This window comes from Ixodes scapularis, unplaced genomic scaffold (assembly GCF_016920785.2).
Source record: "Ixodes scapularis isolate PalLabHiFi unplaced genomic scaffold, ASM1692078v2 PGA_scaffold2__306_contigs__length_199485367, whole genome shotgun sequence".
Classification (NCBI taxonomy): Eukaryota; Metazoa; Arthropoda; class Arachnida; order Ixodida; family Ixodidae; genus Ixodes; species Ixodes scapularis.
The window spans coordinates 160613249-160631015 of record NW_024609857.1 but is presented as its reverse complement, the minus strand read 5'-3'; positions in this window follow the sequence as shown (position 1 = coordinate 160631015).

Genomic DNA, 17767 nt, shown 5'->3' with positions numbered 1-17767 from the left:
CGAATTAGAGCGCAGCTCTTGAGGAGGAGGAGGGAAGGGTACTGGGGGGGTGAAGTGACCTGGGGGGGTCACGTGACCTTGGGGGGTCACGTGACGATGCCGATCATGTCATCAGTGACGTCACTGATGACGTCATCCGTGATGATGACGATGACGATGCGGATGCCGGTGACGTCATCAGTGACGTCACTGATGACGTCATCAGTGATGATGATGATGACGATGCGGATGCCGGTGAGGTCATCAGTGACGTCACTGATGACGTCATAAGTGACGATGACGATGCGGGCTCCGATGACGTCATCAGCGATGATGACGATGACGATGCGGATGTCGGTGACGTCATCAGTGACGTCACCGACATCGAACTCTCGACGCGCGATGTTTAGTCGCTCGCCAAATAGGCGGCGAGGACGCGCGGAGATGGGCGGGCCACTGGTGATGATGTGATGTGTCACACCGTGCTTGGTTGGTACCTCCGCATTGCAGGGCCGGGTTATGGCAGGGTATTCTGTGAGGAGGGCTTCATACCTCGACGTCGTCGCCAGGGGACGCATCGGGGAAGCGTTGAATGACGACAGGATACCCTGGATGGTCAAGGATGTGGTGGCATCGGTGAGGCTTCTGCCACGGATGTTGACGGCAAGGCCAAAGTTTGCCAGGAAGTCCGCTTCCAGTATGGCTTGACGGAGATCCGCGACAATGAAGACCCACCGGAAAAGTCGCCTTAGTCCTATGTCAATGGTTAGGGATCTCTGGCCAAAAGTGGCAATTGCCGAGCTGTTGACGGCTCGTAGGGGCGCGGTATGTTGCACTTGCTGACGGTCAAGTCGTGACGCAGGCAAGACGCTCACCTCGGCCCCGGTGTCCACTAAGAAGCGGTGACCAGAGATTTGGTCAACAACGTAGAAAAGGCGGCTTGTGTGTTGGCCATCGTCACTCGCCGCTGCTAGTGCCGGGCCTCGGTGTTTTCCGACCAGGAGCATGGTTGATGGCAGTGTGTGGCCCGTTCCGCGTAACGCCGGTGGTACCAGCACAGGGCTCTGCTGCTTGACCGCGAGGCTCGTCGCGAGGCTGAACGGGCGTGAGGGGAGCCGCGCCTGGATTGTCGAGGTCTTTCGTCTGACGCCTTCATGGCGGCCACAGCGCAGGAAAGCTCTGCTATGCTTGCCTTGATCTCGGCGACTGTTGCTTGCCAGGGCTGGGGCTCGTGAGGCTCGTGAGATGCCACAGCAGCAATAGAAGGGGCTGAATATTCAGCAGTCCGATCCGCCAGCGTGGCGAGACGATCTAGCGGCATGTCGTCAGCAGCTGCAAGAACCATGCGCATTCCTTGCGGAAGTTTTTGAAGAAAGAGCTCCCGCAGTATACGGTCTTGGGAATCGGTGGCTTGGGGACCCAGCAACTGTCGCATTTGGTGGAGAAGTTGTGATGGGCGGCGATCTCCTAGCTCCTGGGCTGTCAGAAGTTGCTGGATTCGTGACCGCTCCGATGCCGTTGTTCGTTCGAGCAGAATGCTTTTCAAGTGATCATATGCGTCCTCACGCGGTGGCTCCGTCAGCACGTCGTCGATTTCGTCGGCCACGTTTGGCGGCAGAGAGGCAACGACGTGGTAGAATCGTGAGAGCTGGGTAGTGATGCGGCGAAGATGAAACTGCGCCTCGACTTGGGTGAACCAAACTCGCGGGTTCTTCGGCCAAAAAGGGGGAAGGCGCAAGTTGACCGCTGCGAGGTTGGCGTCAGAGGACTGAAGTGGCGCGCCGTCGCCAGGCGTTGCCTTGATCCATGTTGGTTGAGGCTGCTAGAGAAGGCGACGGGGAGCCTTCAGATTCCGGGTCACCATTTATGGGGAAAAGAACACGACCGAATCGATTGGTGCTCGGGCTCCGACTGCCCGCACGTTTTTAATTTGCGCGTGACCCGCGTCACGGAGCTCGTGACCCGAGCTCCGTGCTGCGGCCATTGTTGCGGGCTCCTACAACGTGACCTCGGGGGGTTACGTGACTGGGTGTCACGTGACCTTGGGGGTCACGTGACCCTGGGGGAGGGGTCACGTGACCTTGAGGTGACCTTGGGGGCCACGTGACCTTGGGATGACCTTTGGGGGTCGCGTGACCTTGGGATGACCTTGGTTACGCCGACGCCGACGCCGCTCAAGCCGGGAACGGGCCTCTAAGAGCTGCGCTCTAAAATGGCAGACGTGCATTTCCTATGGCCTATATCCGCCCGTTCGCCGTCTGCTATCTGGTTCGCGACGCCGCTCCCAGGTGGTGCACTGAACGCAAAAACACGGGAAACGCCTAACGAAAGGCTGTCGTCGGGCGAGATAATCGCGATAAAAAGGGATTTTACCCAGATATGTGAACGATTATACCCTTTTACTTGAAATTTAGAAACTGGCGGACGCCCTCGTTTAATAAAAATATGTTCTAAAGCAAACGAACGTGTGTCTTCCTTTGTCGTCTGCTTATCGGTTGACGGCCCAGGCAGCACAAAATTTTGGCCCGACACTGGCCAATGCCTGATTTTTGCTCGGCACCTGCCTGGCCAGCCCGGCCACTGGAAAGCAGCTGGCCAAAGGTCCCCAAAAGATCACTATTAAGTCCCCGGCCACAGAGTCTTAGTTTTTCCATTGGCAACCAATCACCAAATTATGTTCGGGAAGGGCTTGGCCACCAAGTCTTTGTTTCCTCCCTGGTCACCCGCCTCAAAAAGGTGACCAGCACTCATCCGGCCAATGTTCACCGGCATGAACTTGGTCAATGAAGACAAAAAAGTGCCCGGTAGAAGGCGGAGTACTGATCACTCTTTTCATCCCTGGCCACCAGTCCTAAAAACATCCTCAGCACCTGTCCGGTCAATGTTGACTGGCAGCAACCTGGTCAACGAAGACAAAAAAGTGTCCGGTAGAAGCCTGGGACTCACTACTCTTTTCATCCCCGGCCACCAGTCCTAAAAACATCCTCAGCACCTGTCCGGTCAATGTTGACTGGCAGCAACCTGGTCAACGAAGACAAAAAAGTGTCCGGTAGAAGCCTGGGACTCACTACTCTTTTCATCCCCGGCCACCAGTCCTAAAAACATCCTCAGCATCTGCCTGGTCAATGTTGACTGGCAGCAACCTGGTCAACGAAGACAAAAAAGTGTCCGGTAGAGGCCTGGGATTCACTACTCTTTTCATCCCCGGCCACCAGTCCTAAAAATGTCCTCAGCACCTTTCCGGCCAATGTTGACCGGCAGCAACTTGGTTAACGTAGACAAAAAAGTGTTCAGTAGAAGCCTGGCTACTGACCACACTTTTTTTCCCCGGCCACCAGTCCTAAAAACATCCTCAGCACATGTCCGACCAGTGTTGACTGGCAGTAACTTATTCAATGATGAAAAAAAACTGTCTGGTAGAAGACTGCATGGGTACTGACCGCTCCTTTTATCCCAGGCCACCAATCCGAAAGATGGTCACCCTATTTGGCTTGTTTCAAATTGGTCAACAAAAGAAAAAAAGTGTCCCATAGAACATGGGTATGCGGAGTGCTGCTTTTATTCAGGACCACCAATCCTCTCTGGCATTACATTGCCCAGCAGAGACAGAAGTATACAAGCCACGGGCTTGGTAAGCAATGACTTCCGCTTGTTCTGCAAATATTAAGTCTGGTCACATGTAGGTGGCTACATGTTTGCCCTGGCCAGGTAAGACTGGGAGAAGGGATTAACACTTGAGGAATCCAGGCCGTGGCGCATTCCATACTATAAAATTGGCTCAGAAAACTTCATTTGGACAAAAATTATATTTTGTTATTTGAACACAAATTATATGTACAAAATGCGAAAACATTAAAAAATGACTGTGCCTTTAACAGAGCAGTGAATTCTGGACTTGTTGTACACAACAAAAATGAACCAGAATATGAAAAAAAGCTTTCTCCGGTATTCTTTTGCCAATTACAAAATTCTTCATAACAACAGCTTTTCTTTAGTCACAGATTTCTGGCCAAGATAAAACCAGAAAACCTGAAAATAAACACAGAATAAGCACATGTATTTCATAACCAAAACCTGGCTGGCAGTATTGCTACATCAAATATAACAGAAAAGTTCTATCACTTAAAAAACAAATTATATAAGCGACAGTCAAAAAATATTGGGTGAAATCACGGTCAGAAGTCGGGTCTCTCTCCACCTGAGGAAACCTCAAGGTGACTGGTAGCAGTAAGGACGTTGTCAAATGGCTACAAAAGAAGCACATTGGGCTAATGGCAGCGCGTGCAGAGCAAAAAACAAACAAACAAAAAAAAAAAAAGCTCGCCTAACTAAGCCATGGTTAAAAATATTGGGTGAAAAAATGGAGGAAAACACATATCCGACTCTTCGCGACAACGAAAGAACTTTATCGAACGAATCACACTTCCCGCCGTGGTAGGCCGACGTTGTCACAATCACGAGACCTCCACTCGTCGTCGAAAACACGCCGCTGGCTTTTTGAGGGGAACGAACGGCACAATCGTACTACACACAGTGCGACGGCTTTGTCCCAATCACGATATCTCTACACGTCGTCGAAAACGCACCGCTTGCTTCTTCCACGGCACGATCGAGCACCAGTTGCACAATCCTGCGCACCTTCCTTCAATTACGTCCGACAGGCGTAGCGTAGTCTCGCTTTGCCCAGCTCGAACACTCACCGCGACGCCGCGCAGTTGACGATGCGATGCAGTTCTCACAAACGCTCTCCCGTGCACAAAAAACATAAAACAATCACATGCCGATGCCTCGGTTGATTTGTGGGCGTCTAACTTCGTTGAATGTCTCACGTGTACACAGATTTCCACTGACCCGTCACATAAAGTTACGTAACTTTGGCTACGGAGGCCAAATAAAACGAGATGCGGTGCTTCTTGGCTCCGTAAGGTCCAGAAACATACACCGATCTATCTTAGGTCCGGTCCAAGGTTAATTGTCCGGTCTTCAACATACCTTTCCAATTTTCCAACGAGAAAAACTAAAAAAAAAAAAAAAGGCGCGCTGCTCATCCCTGCTCACCGAGCAAACATACAGATGAAGCAGGTGAACCGGAAGTGATCTCGTCCCAGCAAGTTCCGCCAGTTCCGCCATTACTTGTTTATGCATACCAATGCATACCTTCCTTGGAATACCCTGTACACCGACTGCGTAGGGTGAACACGAAAACTGGCGACTCTCTTGCATAAAAGAGGAGTGACGGGTGCTTTAATTAAAATATATTCATGTTCGTCCTAATCCCCGAAAATCTGACTAGATTCCCTGCGCGGTGATAGTTATCCGCCAGGTGGCGCGAACTACCTCCCATTGCAAAAAGTGTACTTATAATTTTATTATTCACCCATCCACTCGATCGTGTCGCGCTGATGCCGGTGCAATGGCCGGTGCAGCTGGCTGATGGTGGACTCATCAGGCCTAGTTCAACTTCAAGCGGTTCAAGGCGTTCAAGGTTCGACGATTTGAGAAGCTTTCTTATCGGTGTGTGCACATTTCAAGCCACCCAAGATAGCACGCGGCGGCGTCCAGAGACAAGAGGCCATGAATACGCTGATCAAGGAGTAAGTCCATTTTCTACTCAGTGTTTTGTTTTGCAAAGTGACTGGAACACAATGGGCATAGGGTTAGTAGTACCGGCTCAGTTGACAAGCTCTGCATTAGCGGTGCTTCGGAAAGGCGGCCCCGTCCGTTCGTGCGAGCGTGATGACGCTGTCGTCGCAGCCCGCTTGGTTCGCAAGGTCGGGGAAGCTCGGGCCACTGGCTTGTCATTGCAAAATCAGGCGGTCGGCGGCATGTCAGCGGCTCTTGTGCACTTTTTAGATTCTGCTGCAGCCACATGATTGTATGATTGTTAATAGGAAGCGGAGATTTTGCCGGCAACCGTCATGACAAACCTACAAAGAAAAACTGTCGCGAACGCCGAACTGGCATGTTGTTTCTTGTATAACACGATCTGTAAGCGTAGAAGTCTCCGAGTGGGCAGTAGCTCAGTGGTAGAGTGTCCGCTTCTCACGCAAAAGTTGCGGGTTCGATCCCCAGTGGGTATACTTTTTTTTTTTTTTTTTTTTTTTGTCAAGTTTTTTGCGATGTTTGCACATTTTCTTTTAGACAATTATCGCTGAAAATGAATATATATGTTATTATTTGTTTCCACCGATAATTAGTTTTTTTTTATACTTAATGTTTTAGTGATAATGCTTTTTTATAATTGATTTTTTAGTGGTAATTGATAGCTTTTTGCGATATTTACACATTTTCTTTTTGACAATTATCGCTGAAAATGAATATATATTTTATTATTTGTTTCCACCGATAATTAGTTTTTTTTTATACTTAATGTTTTAGTGATAATGCTTTTTTTTATAATTGATTTTTTAGTGGTAATTGATAGCTTTTTGCGATATTTGCACGTTTTCTTTTAGACAATTATCGCTGAAAATGAATATATATTTTATTATTTGTTTCCACCGATAATTAGTTTTTTTTTATACTTAATGTTTTAGTGATAATGCTTTTTTTTATAATTGATTTTTTAGTGGTAATTGATAGCTTTTTGCGATATTTACACATTTTCTTTTTGACAATTATCACTGAAAATAAATGTATTTTATTTTTTATTTCAACCGATAATGGATTTTTTTTAATAATTAATATTTTATTGATAATGTTTTTTTTTTATAATTGATTTTTTACTGGTAATTGATAATATCATATGCGTGAATGACATTTTAGTGAACAACGTCATTTGAGTGATTAACGGAGGCGTGTCTTAACCCACTCCCCAGCACTGCACTCGCACCGCTTTTCGGCGGCAGTCTGCAGCTGCTTGTACAAAAATGTTAGCTTTCGATTGTTTCGATCTCGCCCAGAAGTTCGTTCATTTCTAACTTTCAATGAAAAAACGGTTAAAGTGCGGGCGAGCTGGTGTAAGTTATACATGACGATTGAAAACCTGAGTCTGTGGTTGGAAAACGGAAAAACGTGATGTAGAAAGTATGATGCCTGGATCGCGTCTACGACTGGTGTGTTTAGCATCCTATCCCGCCCATACATCAAAAGTGGTCCCGAAGTGGCAACAGATGACGTCACAGAAGCCGGAGTGTCATGCTGTTGACTGTCACGATCCTGGCGGTTGGCCATAGAAATGCTGGCGAAAAGCACAAGCGAACGCGAGTGTCGCTGTCGTCACGGCGTCCCAACTTGCAGCTGCTGTAGCTTCCGTGGACTGTCACAGTGGAGAGCGACCTGCAGCAGAACAGGCGTCGCCACATACACCACAACTATTGGGACGCCACCAGGTTCGCGACCAGCGACAGCATGACACTTTTATGACGTCATCAGGCGGAAATCGAGGAACCACTTTTTTGGACACGGTAAACACACCAGTCGGAGACACGTTCCAGGCACCATAGTAGAAAGACAAAGTGACAGAGAGCATCTCTTCCATTTTTTAACCACAGCCTCAGGTTTTCAATCATCATGTCTGACTTTTGATTGGTGTTTCTCGTGCAGAAGTTCATTTGCGTTACAACAAAGCAGCTGAGTAGTTGGGCAGTGAAGTTTCGACAGGGGCCTTTGCTTGGCACGTAGCCAGGATTTTTTTTTTTTGGGGGGGGGGGGGGAGGGGAAAGATAGGAGGAGGAGCACGCCCGCCCATGACAAAATGCTGTATGAGGGGGGGGGGGGGGGGGGTCCCAGGAAAATGGAAGATTGCGGGGGGGCCCCATGGTCCCCCCCCCCCCCCCTGGCTAGGTGCCTGGTCTTTGCACCCCAGCCTTGCTGTGTCAACATTAACAGGGGCTGACAGTGAAGTGGCTAAAGACTTCTTATTTTGGCTTGAAATAGATAGCAGAAGCATCTCGACATCAATTGAACAACATCATCATGAACCTATGCCCTAAACAGACCTCTTGCTTCGCTCCTAAGTGTAGCGTATTCACTGTTCAGTCTGTGGTCGTGTCTCGTGAGTGACAGTGAGCTCCTTTTTCAAATCGTGCGGCGAAAAGATGTCACGCGCTGCGGGTCAAGTGCAGACGTTTTGCGTCTCGCTGAAAGTTAGACGTGCCTGTTTTGCTAGATGTATTTATTTTGGATCTCTGCCACAGTTTTTTGTGAGTTTAGTGCATTATGCTTGTATCAGAAACCTGCATTTGTAAGTACCTTTTTTAAAAATTTGTTTAGCGGATTTCTCCATCCAAAAATAAACAAATCTGGCAGTGGTTGCTGGCGGGGCCCCCAACATTGCCCAAGCTGTCTGAAATAGGTTCTAATATTCTGGTAGAATGCATATTCCACACTTTTTCTCTATAGCTACCACGTCGTGCACTTTAGATGAAGGGAGCGCATACGTCGTCTCGGAGTGTTGGCTGGTCAGGAAGCTAGGGCAAGTCGTCTCCTACTGGCCACCTTACAAGCAAAAGCAGCAGGTCCTCAATGCAATTTTAGAGAAAGAACAGATTACACTGACTTGGTTGAATCACCCAGTGAAGATTCTTCACTCCTACATTAGGTTGGCGATTTTTTTTTTAATTGAGCGTATAATTGAGATGATCGTTTCTCATGCAGCCACACTGCAGCACGCTTCAGACCATCTGGTCGCAGCTGCCTGAGCACCCAATTTGGACTGACGGACCGGATGTGGCCCCAAGACAGGAAAGGGCTAGGAGGCCTGCTGGCCATATGGACAGCGACTCTTCGGACGATGCCTCAAGAGAAAGTGTGTGTCCCGGTATAAGGCTGTTCATTATAAATTATTATTCAATGTGAATCAAAACTTGCATGAATAACTTTAGCTCCTTATGCAATTGTAAAATTGCTAAATAGTTATAGTCAGTAACAGGTCAGTAACAAAGGGCAAGGGAAACGAAGGCTGGATAGAAAGCAGACTGAAGGTAGAAGAGGTTTTTGTCCTCTCACCTTCAACACCCCATCTGTTTTCTCCTTTCCCACCTTCGTTTTCCTCGCTCTTTGATCTTGATTTATCACTGAGTGTAGGTCAGTCTGGTTAGTGCACGCACATTGTAAAATTCAGTAGTTAAAATTGAAAGAATGAAAGCACGAAAGATGTATACAGACAGCTGAGAGCTGTCAGTTAGCAACATTTAATTCTGGATGGAAAATTTTGTGCAGTGCCCGAAACAACCAACAGTGGTTCAGCCTTGAGCGAGCCTCCCCTCTGAGCAACATGGAACTGTCCGAATCATGTACTGCGCCCCTTTCGGCCATCGCCTCGGCCATGCGCTCCAAATGGGTATTTCATATTGCTGCAGACTGTACCACATCAGTTAGAATAGCTTGTCCTTGAAACCTTGCAAGCCAGTCCTTTAGTTACCCTAGTTACACATACACTTTCAACTATTGTTGAGTCTACGACACTTATCGGCCTCAACTTTGACTGAACTCAACTCAACTCAACTCAACTCTCTAGAACCCAGTTAAAGCTAGCACGAAACTGGTTCTTGTGCCGTGTGATCAGTCTAATTTTTAAGTAATTTACTCGGAGACACACGTTTTATTTATTTTAAGTAGATCATACTATATGTTTGATACCTTGTTGCTTTTTAGCGGCATTTACACGAGTACCAAAGCAGATTCAGGGCTAGGTTGCACATATTTTAGGCTAGGTGGTGCAAGCTACTGCCCGCTATGATGGGTGCCCCACTACTATTTGTCTATTTATGCAGCACGTTCCTCTGCCATTTTTGCTCGTTTGGAATCTTGCCGGCTAGCCGGGATGCTATTATTGGCAGCTCGGACGCCTAAATTTATTCCTTCCAGAAAATTTTGCTGCTACGATTCTTTCTAGACGCCTCCCCCTGCATTTCGAAACAGTAAGTGCCTCACAAACAATGGTTGCTGGCAGCGGTCCTGCGAACAGGTGCCAATTTACCTCCGTTGGGGAAGTCCGTTCGGTTGAACTGAGGTGGGGATCTCAGTCGAACTCAACTGTCATTAGCGGCTCAATGACGGTTGGCGCTGCCATGTAACTTTGGCTTATCGCGATGGACTCGACTGTCGTTGGACTCAATGGCAGCTGAGAGCGCCCGTGTAACTGGGTACTAGGGCACTAGCTGTCCAACAAAGCTTCCAGACAAAAATGTCCCCAGCCTGCGCCCAGGGTAGTTCTCTCAGCCATGAAGTGAACAGGTGTGGACCATGGGGTCCCCAAGAAATGTCAGTAGTCTATAATGCCTTGTTGGTGGTCTTTGATTTCTGACTTTGTTGGGCTCAATCTTTCATACTTTCAAATATTATATACATAATCTATTTTCACTTACGTGGTACAATCGACACGGCGAGGATTTGAATCCAATCGCGAAGCCTGTGATTGGATCCGAGTCCTCGACGAACTCTGACAGAGCGCTCATTTGCAATATGACCTAAGTTCACGCCGAACGCTGACGCAACTGCCGTGTCCATTACATGCTCAGAGTATGTGAGCAAGCAATGGTGGCCGGGTGTTGGTACAAACTTTTGAAAAGGCTCTAAAAACAAATTTATGAAAGCTTTTATTTCAGACGACCATGCGATTGAGCTTTTTGTTCGCTGTTCTAGATAGCTCGGAAAATGGCACTCTGAAATAAGAAATAAAAAAAGTGCCTTAGTTGTTCACCATACCTCTAACACAAGAACATTTGGGAACATGGTGCTTAGATATGCTGTAGCTTTGGGTTAAGCAATATGGCCTATTCTAGGCCTGAGGCCACAGATGTGGCCTCAATCCAAACATTTTTGTCATCAGAGTTGTGCATTCTTGCGGTAGGATATTACAAAAGCAGTCTGCATGAATTGAGCGTCAGGCCTGCATTCCTTTTAATGGATTGCCAGAGAAGTGTCAGAAATGTGGGTAAGAGTTCATAAGTCCTACCTTTGTTTCAGGGAGCCATTGCAAAGGCTACACTGTAAAAAACACTGCTTACATACCTATAGTTTTTGTAGCATTGTTTTCTGTATCTACAAAACAGTTTCACTCTTTCTGATTCGGTCTAAGCATCTCTCTTTTTTCGTGTTTGAATGTCTTCTACTTCAGGTTCAGTCGTGCCAGCTTATCATGTATCAGGTTAGTTCGGGCTCATTATGAACTATCTCAAGCTAATATAGCTGGTCCCACTTTTAGAACACATTCAATTTTGCTCTTGGTTTTATCTCTTGTGCACTCCTGCTTACTTGAGGCCGTCTTTTTTTTCTGCTCCCTACAGGGCTGAAGAGAGCCGCGTCTACCACAACCTGGATGCAGGGAACTTCTCCGAAGGGGTGAGAACATTTATGACATCTTGGCTTGTTAAAGAGCACGTAAACAGAGGATCGGGATTGGCTGAAGTGTGATGTCGTTGCTTGCTTTTTAATAATTTCTGCAACTCTGCATGCACCACCAAAGATAGGTAATTTTGTAATTTCACGGCATCCAGTCCACAGATAGCAGTCGATGCGGAATGCTAGCCGTGGCTAGCTACTAGTTCAAACTTTTCTTGGAGGAAGCAACATTAGTAACCTCATATTAATGCCTTGCAATTTCAGCAGGATGCCCATGGTGCTATCGTTTTATCTATGCATGTTTGATAAACAACTTTTTCATCAGTGCACATTTTATCAACACTCATTACGCAACCTTAACTGTTGCGATGTTTGATTGGCACCGTGATAGCAAGCTACAATTCCAAACATGCTGCGCTTTGTGCGGTCACCCCTTGCTTTGCAAGGGGAAAATAAATCTATTCTTGGGCTTGAACTTGCAGTGAGCCTTTTTAGAAAGCTATGCTAGCAATCAAAAGGGCGGATATGGGGCGCTGTTGGCCGAGCTTCGATCCTAAAGAGGTCTGGCGATATTCATGTTAACAAAAATCAATTTCAAGGCTTTCATGAAAAGGAAGCTATCTATGAAATGTGGCAAGATGTGTTGCTGAAACAGACAGTCTTCATCGACAAAGCAATTTGTCGGTGAGACATTCTTTGATGAACTGATTGCCACCAGGGGGTCTAGACAACATCTGAAATCTCAAGGCCTGCATGCTTCAAATTTGACAGTGCATAGGTAGGCCACTGCAGTGCACAAATTGAACACGAGTGCCGCATCTGCATTCGGCAGGGTCCTTGGTAGAGTTAGAAAGGGTTGCAAAGTGAACAACTTTCGAACATTGCCATGGTTTGAATTTACAAAGTTGCTTTCGATGTTGATAAAAGTAGAGTTCAACAGTTTCCTCTTTCTTTTTTGCAATTTTGATTCTAAAAATATTTGAAGATTTGAAATTTCTTGGTTTAAGTTAGAATTATTCGAAGATTAAGATTTTTGTTCCAAGTATAAGTTTGTAAAGTTAGAAGTCTTCAAATCGCACGAGGGTCCCAAATTCAGTTTCGAGTGATTTCTTAATTTTCTGATGTGTGAGCTCTGTTTAACTGAGTTTAAACAAAGCTTGCAGAAAGCAGAGATGGGTACAGCTGTTGCTACCACCAGATAGCTTGCTGCATTTGCTGGGCAGGTCGGCACTCGGCCACTTAACTTGCCTCTTTGAGCTGTGAGTCAGTCTCCTGCGACAGCAATTGTTATCTGCACAGTTCAAGCGTGGTTCAAGCGTTGAAGCAGTTGCTATGTGTTCTGAACATGTAGGTACCGATTGAATCCTGTTTCGTTAGAAGTTCCTCAGATCAAAAGTTTAAGCTTCGTCAAACTTTTGGACTTCACGGGTTCGAAGTTCGACAAATCTGTAGAGAAATAATGACTAAAATAGTCGAATTTTTCGACATGATAGGTTCAGTGTTATATTTGTTAGTGCCAAAGTTAGAAAGGTTTAACATCTTTGAATTCTTCAGACCTCAGGTTTGGAAAATGTTTGCTTCATCTCTAGTTCTTGGTCTGATCAGTGAGAACACGAGCCCCAGCCGAATGCTGATGCAGCACTCGTGGTCTGTCTGCTTTGTGCTGGCCTATGTGTCAGCATATTTGAAGCAGGTCAAAATGCTTTAGGGGGGGGGGGGGGGAAGAAGAGAGGAGGTGCCTGCAAAACTAGAATTTCTGAGTGAGTAATGACCTGGCAACTACTTAGTAACCAATTTTCTGCATCTTATTCCCACAAGTGAGAAGCTAAGACTAATTGGTGTGTAGTAGAGTAGAACCGGATTTGGGAGGCACAAAAGGGGGCCCTGATAAGAGGCGAGCTTCTTCTTGCCCTCCTCCCTGGTGGTCATCGTAGCGCTTTTTGAATGACGTCGCGTGCTACCCATGTGTAGATTGGACTACCAAGAGCGCCGTTTTGCTCTGCAGGCTGGCTTTCACTCAATGCAGACAAGCCCTTGAGGGAAAGCCAGCTTGCAGAGCTGGCTTTCCCCCAGTGCGCCTGCTGGCAATGAGGCCGCTTGAAATAAAAAAGCCAGCTTGTAGAGCAAGCTGGCTTTTCTCTTTCAAGAGGCCGTGTCGACCACCCGGAAGAGAAGAAAAAATTCTCTTCTGTAAAGGGTGTGGGGAGAGGGTGAGCGGGTGAGACCTTAAAAAATGAAGAAACGGCCACTGACTATCCGCGTGACGCGTCCCTCATGACATACAGACGCTCCTTTGAGAGTAAACAACTTTCCTAAATGTGGCGTTCTTGTTTGTTGTCAAAATCATTAGAAGTTTGATAGACACACACGCCTCCCTGACGTCACGCAGCTGCGGTGGTGCTGTCGACGGCACTGCGCATGCGCAGAAGCCTCAGTTCACTCGAATTCGGTTGCTGCGCGTGCGCAGTGCCCACACCTGGTGTGGGCAAACGCAGGCTTGTTAGTAAACATTGTGTCGGTCTATATCGAATTACTGAGTATGTCAGACTGGTAGAGAGTTTTTGCGAGTTCAATAAACGTTGTTGACTGTAATTTTATGTCTAAACTCAATGCTTTTTATTTTCTCAGCTGCCAGCAAGGCGAAGTATACGGACTTGAGCGAGGCGACGGTTCAAGATATCGCAAAGAGATGGCTGTGGTCATTTGTCGACCGTGATGGTGGGCGAAGCAAGAAGCAGGATGAAGAAATGGAAGAGGTTAAATAAAAATAGTCCCAGAAAATCCTCAGCCTTTTTTCTTTTAACAATACAAACCAGTTCTCAGTGAGTTTGTGCATCCCGACATTTGATCTCAAGTGGTTGATCTTAACTGATACAGCATCCACAGCTACTGCAAAGTGTGCAGGCAAAATGTCAGGCACAGGCTCTTGTTCTGCAGTGCGTCCATGAGTTAATTGCAAGGCTAACACCTAACTGCAAGTCGCTCACTAATGTGCGACCTCGGCTGTAGGGCCAGCACCCAATCGCAAAGGTACGGCCTATGATTAGTTGCGAGGCATCGGCCTGTGTCCAGCTGCATGTCATCGGCCTGTGCCCGGTCAAACTTCTTCGCCTAGCACCTGACATCTAATGTACGGCTAATGCCCAGTTGCTTAACTCCGGCCTGCCTCTGATCACAGGACACCGGCCGATGCCCTGTTGCTAAACTTCGGCTTGCTTTCGGCCACACGGCATTGGCCAGTGCCCAGATGCTAACCTTCAGCCCGTGTCCTGACACAAGTCTTCGGCCGGCCTCCATTTGCTAAACTCCGGCCAGCTTTCAATCGCAGGTGATTGGCCAATGTCCTGTTCCGCAACTTCGGCTTGCTTTCGGCTACATGGCATTGGCCAGTGCACGGATGCTAACCTTTGGCCTCTGTCCATACCAAAGTCTTTGGCCGGTCTTTATTTGCTAGCCTTCGGCTTGTGTCCTGCTACAGGTCATCGGCCAGCCTCCAACAGCCAGTCCCCTCAAGTCTTTGGCCAAGGCCCACAGCCATGTTCGGGCATAGTAGTTTGACCAGCCTTAGGCCGGAGGAAATGTGACTGGCCATTAATGCTTCAGCCATTGCCCGGCCGTTCATTTTGTGCTGCCTGGGGGGTCCGTGCCGGTGGTTCCCGGTGAAAGCTAAACTCTGAAATCAAGAGTGCCGCTGCTGAGGAATCTTGATTGTTCCTTTTTATTGTTTTTGTTGCACTATCTTCTGTTGTTATTATCAAAATATTCTCCGCGCCGCCCTGCGATGCCGCAATACTCGGCAAGTGAGTGTGCCCAGGCAGTCAAGTGGTACGTGGAGCGGAACTCGGTGGCCACAGCACAACGAAAATTTCGCACTGCATTTCATAAACGCCCGCCTTCACGCCCGACTATTTTGACTTGGGCGGATCGTTTTGTGAGTGGAGGAGACTTTAAAAAGAAGAATGAAGTCAGTGAACGTGAGAGTCTGCTGAAAAATGAGGAGCTCGTTGAAGCGGTGCTTGCTGTCTTCGAGAGCGACCTGGAATTGTCGACAAGACGAGCAGCCAGGTTGTTTGAAATTTCGGAAAAAAGCGTACGACGGATTCTGCGGGAAAATAATTTGCGCCCGTACAAGATGCAAGTTGTCCAAGCCCTGCACGACGGCGACAACGTCCGACGTTTAGAATTTTGCAAGGCGGAGTTGTTGCGAATTAAGAGCGACCCAGGGCACCTGCAATTTCTTTTATTTAGTGACGAAGCAAACTTTTACCTAGATGGACGTGTGAACCGCCAGAATAGCAGGATATGGGCTCGCGATAACCCTCATGCCGTGGACGAACGGCATCTCCATTCACCGAAGGTGACAGTGTAAAGTGGGATTTGGCGTGAAGGCATAGTGGGCCCCTTTTTTTCGATGGCACCGTTAACGCAGATGCCTACTTGGACATGCTGAAAACGGTAATGCTCCCTGAGCTTGAAAGGTACCACGTGACAAAAGAAAACTGTATATTCATGTAGGATAGGGCGGCTCCCCATTACGCAAAGAGTGTGAGGGCATGGCTCAATAACACGTTCTCTCGGCGGTGGATCGGTCAAGGATCAGATTATATGGACTGGCCTCCACGATCCCCCGACTTAAATATGTGCGACTCTTTCGTATGGGGATTTATAAAAGGACTTGTCTACAAGAAGAGGATCCCCAGCACCGAAGAGCTGAAAGAAAAAATTGAAATCGCGTCCCTCGAGATCGACGATGGGATGCGCGAAACGGCTTTCCTGGCGTACGAAGCTCGACTTCGGCTTTGCGTGTCTGTAAACGGCGGGCACATCGAATCGGCCGAACCCTGGTCGTTTAAAGGGCCGCTGAAGCATCAACATTATTTCGAATCGCCGTGACAGAAGAGGCGTATCAGAAGAGGCGTATCAGAAGTGGTATTTTTCAAGAATAAATTCCACTTCCTGATGGAAGTGTTTACCATGACTGATTTAACTACTTTTAGTTATTGTCCTGCGCTTATTGTCGTCATTTGTCGCACATCAGTATGTTCTAATTTCAGTTATTCTTTTGTTTCAATGTTTTTGCGTTGTACTATATGCCTTTGTTGGAAAATAACCCCCCCTCATGTAATGCCCACCGGGCCTTTGAGGTATTTTGAATAAGAATTTAAACTATTAGTTTTCTTCTTACTTTTGTCTCTCGTGCTGCTTGCCGTACGCTGAGAGCAAAGTAGAGGCTGCTGATAGAGGTACCAATGGTAAAACAGCAAAAAGACGACTACCAGCCATTTTATCACCGGCCCACCGAAATGACTCCAGCGCCGTAAATATTGCTCCAATTAACATGATTTCTTTTCTTTTTTTACAAATATGTCTTGCGACATGTGTGTTAATTATACCCAAGCTGTATGAAAAAAAAAAATTACTTTATGTGTTACAGCGGCCCTGTAAAAATCAGAATGCAATGATAACTCAAAAACAACTTGTTCGCAACGGTAGCAGCACCACTTGCTCTTCCAGGCTGTAAATAAATGATCTCGTCACATCATGGTGTCTTCTTGCTTGCACGACGATCTGTCAAACCTTGACTTGAAACAGGTAATTTCAACAATCGTTCATATATTTTGTTCAAATCACTTTTTATCGCGATTATCTCGCCCGACACCAGCCTTTTGTGCGGCGTTTCCCGCGTTTTTGCGTTCAGTGCGCCACCTGGGAGCGGCGTCGCGAACCAGATAGCAGACGGCGAACGGGCACGCCTGCCATTTTTGTTATCTTTCTAATAATTCGCTACTCCCAAGTTGACGTGTGAAAACAATTGACACAAAACTTTGGAATAAACGACGTTCGTGTGCCCAATTTCAGGTATGCGAGTTTGAAATTCGTTTTTTACTAAGCGTGCCAAATGTGAAAGTTTTTACGGCCACACCCTGTAGAACATACAAACAAAATACACACTTTCTCGACTTGCTTTTCGTGTAGACAACTATCATATCTACATTTTAGCAAAAAATAAAAAATAATAAAAAAATAGGTTTTTTGAGAAAATCGATTTCAAAAATGGTACTTTTTGTTTTTCGCATGATACTAACGTAAACGTTCCGCAAATGATATTTTATACAGCCGAGTCATTTTATAATATATAAAAAGAGAGTGTTTTAGGCTCTCCGTGGACATAAAAAATATACTGTAACCCAAGTAGATCGCCAGTAATTAATTGTCAAAGTTCGTGAACAATTGACCGAGGGAGCGTTTTTGACATTTTTACAGAAAAAAAGCAAAAAGCCCAAAATTATTTTATGGCATTAGAGCCTTTTAAACGGGTTCACAGAGTGCTTGAAAAAAGTTAATATAATGTGGACTGAAAATCCACGGCGGGAGGTTGAGCGAAACATCCGACCCACGCCGCATGTGAAAAACACTGCTTTCCGCCGCGGCCTCTTTTAAAATTTGTAAGTCGAGAACAAAAAATTTGACGAACTTGCGGTTTGTGGCTACTGCGTTTCTG